Genomic DNA, 2,590 nt, shown 5'->3' with positions numbered 1-2,590 from the left:
AAAAAAAAAAAAATACAGATTTCTACCCCAGATCTTCTTCATCAAAATCTCAAAGAGTGGGCCAGGTGCAGTGGCTCTTGCCTGTAACCCCAAAACTTTGGGAGGCCAAGGTGGGAGGACTGCTTGAGCCCAGGAGTTCGACACCAGCTGGGGCAACATGGCAAGACATCGTCTCTGTTTAAAAAAAAAAAGGAAAAGAATCTCAGCCGGGCATAGTGGCTCATTCCTGTAATCCCAGCACTTTGGGAGGCCGAGGCAGGTGGACCACCTGAGCTCAGGAGTTCGAGACCAGCCTGGCCAACATGGTAAAACCCCATCTCTACTAAAAATACAAAAATTAGTTGGGTATAGTGGCGCTTGCCTGTAATCCCAGCTACTCTGGAGGCTGAGGCAGGAGAATCACTTGAACCTGGGGGGCAGAGGTTGCAGTGAACCAAGATTGTGCCATTGCACTCCAGCCTGGGCGAAAAGAGCGAAACTCCGTCTCAAAAAGAAAAAAAACCTCAGACAGTGAGGCTTTTGAATTTGTATCACAAAATTATCCCAGGAGATTTTGGACTATCCAGGATTAAGAGGCTGTACCACCTACCACACACATACGCTTGCATTTGCTGTGCTCATCTCAGATCCTAGCCCTGATAGGTGCTCAAAAATACAGCTGAATCTATCCATTCATAAGTCAACATTCAGCAAATGCTACTGGAGGCTAGTCCCTATTTTATGCCAGGCACAGAGCCAGACATATGCACACAGAAGACCACCATGTGACACAACAGGATGTACTCAATAGTAGCAGCATGGATATGAGGAGTTAATGGTTATATGTCAAGCAAGGGAGATTTTTTTTCCTAGGACGTGACATCTCAGGTGGATTTTATAGGACAGATGTAAGTTTCCAACACTGGTAGGTGGTCGGTGGGGTGGAAGGCAGCGTATTGCGAACTGAGAAAACTGCGTATCTAAAGCACAAGGGGACCAAGCACAGTGGCTCACGCTTGTATTAATAATCTCAATACGTTGGAAGCCTAGGCGGGAGGGTCTCTTGAAGCCAGCCCTGGCAACAAAGCCAGACTCCCAGGCTCTACAAAAAATGTTAAAACTTAGCCAGGCGTGGAGGGGAGCGCCTGTTGTCTCAGCTACTCGGGAGGTTGAGGTGGGAGGATCATTTGAATCCAGGAGTTCAAGGCTGCAGTGAGCTATGAATGAGCCATTGCACTACAGCTTGGGCAAGAGACCTTGTCTCAAAATTAGTAATACTAAAGCACAAAGATATGAAACCAGAGCTAACAGGAGCACCACACGCTTTAACAACAATAAACTACGTAAAGGGAGCACAAAAGCGCTCTGGTGTTGACTGGCTCGTTAAGCCTTCATCAGATTATGAAGAGCCCCGAATGCCTTGCTAAGAAGCGTGGCCTTTGTCTTGAAGGCACTAAGGAACCACTTTCAGGCAGTGACGGACTTACTCAGATTTTCAGGTGGGAATTATCACTTCAGCCGCTTTATGGAGGGGGACTAAGTGTGAGGGGCTAGGCTTCCCCTTGCAGGTAGAGGAATGACAAGCTTGCCAAGCAGGCAATCCAGCTGGGCTCAAACCTGCTATTTCCCAGCCTGCACAAGGAAGCTATCAGCTGCCCCGCCGGCCCCTGGCAGATGCAAAGGAGGAGTGTGGAGTAGGCGCCGGGCGCGAGAAGGCAGTAAGGACAAGGACAACCAGGTTGGATCAACCTGACCCGCTCTGGACGCGGGGCGGCTAAACAGCAAGCAGGCAGGGCAACCGACCACGTCCACCAGGCCCACGCGGGCCTAGAGACGGGATACCCAGCAAGACAGCACGTTCCGAGGCCAGTCCGAACTCGGACGCCGGGGACCCGAGCAGCCATCGCCCGACCTGCTCTCCAACCCTGTAGGCCCTGGCGCATGGGACACGGGCCGACGCTGCGGGCTGACCAGGGGCAGGCCCCGGTGCGCCAGAAAGCGACCACGACCACAGTTCGGCCGCCCCTCCCGCCCGTCGGGCCGTCGTCCTGGGCCGGGCCGCCTCACCTCGCGCAGGCGGCGGGCTCTTCGGCGTCTCGGTGGCTCTGTGGGCCATCTCCAGGCAGTGGCCGCGGCCACCGACTTCGCCGCCGCCGCCGCTGCCGCCATTCTCGGGCGTTAGCGTCGTGGCGTCATCACAGCGCGCAGCTGAAGCCAAAACAAACCTACGGGGCGGGACGGGGCGGACTCTCACGAAGCTGGGCTACGCGGCTGGCGGATCTCCGAGCGTGGCCTGCCAATCAACCTGTTCGGGGCGGGGACAGGCACTCTCCTGAGCGGGTGGATCTATTTGTCGCTCAAAGAAACTTGACCGCTGTCTGCCGGACAGATCCGTGATAGAAAAACGAGGGATCGCGGGAAATAAGGAGAAAGTTTCAAGTTTCTGGTTGGGGGAAAGGGGACTCTGTAGTGCTAGCTTGGGTAAACAATGCTTTCCAACAGAGGTTTCTGGAAGTGCCTCTGGAACTCCGCAAAGGATTGACTTAAATTTCATTAACAAAATATATTTTTTAAAACTGCAATTAGAATAATTTCAGAACTCCATGTGTTG

The 2,590-nt window shown here is 53.1% G+C and overlaps 1 protein-coding gene across 1 annotated transcript in view; it reads right to left on the bottom strand.

Annotated features, from left to right (window-relative positions):
* Positions 1-2,202, bottom strand: part of PSKH1 (protein serine kinase H1) — a 38,245-nt gene extending 36,043 nt beyond the window's left edge. Inside the window, exon 1 of the mRNA XM_011996731.1 lies at positions 2,047-2,202. The gene's annotated coding sequence lies outside the window, so the exon portion shown is untranslated. The remainder of the gene's footprint in view (positions 1-2,046) is intronic.
* Positions 2,203-2,590: the final 388 nt, after the last annotated feature.

This window comes from Mandrillus leucophaeus, unplaced genomic scaffold (assembly GCF_000951045.1).
Source record: "Mandrillus leucophaeus isolate KB7577 unplaced genomic scaffold, Mleu.le_1.0 Scaffold522, whole genome shotgun sequence".
Taxonomy (NCBI): domain Eukaryota; kingdom Metazoa; phylum Chordata; class Mammalia; order Primates; family Cercopithecidae; genus Mandrillus; species Mandrillus leucophaeus.
The sequence above is the reverse complement of the archived record's forward strand: the minus strand, read 5'-3'. Positions and strand labels throughout refer to the sequence as shown.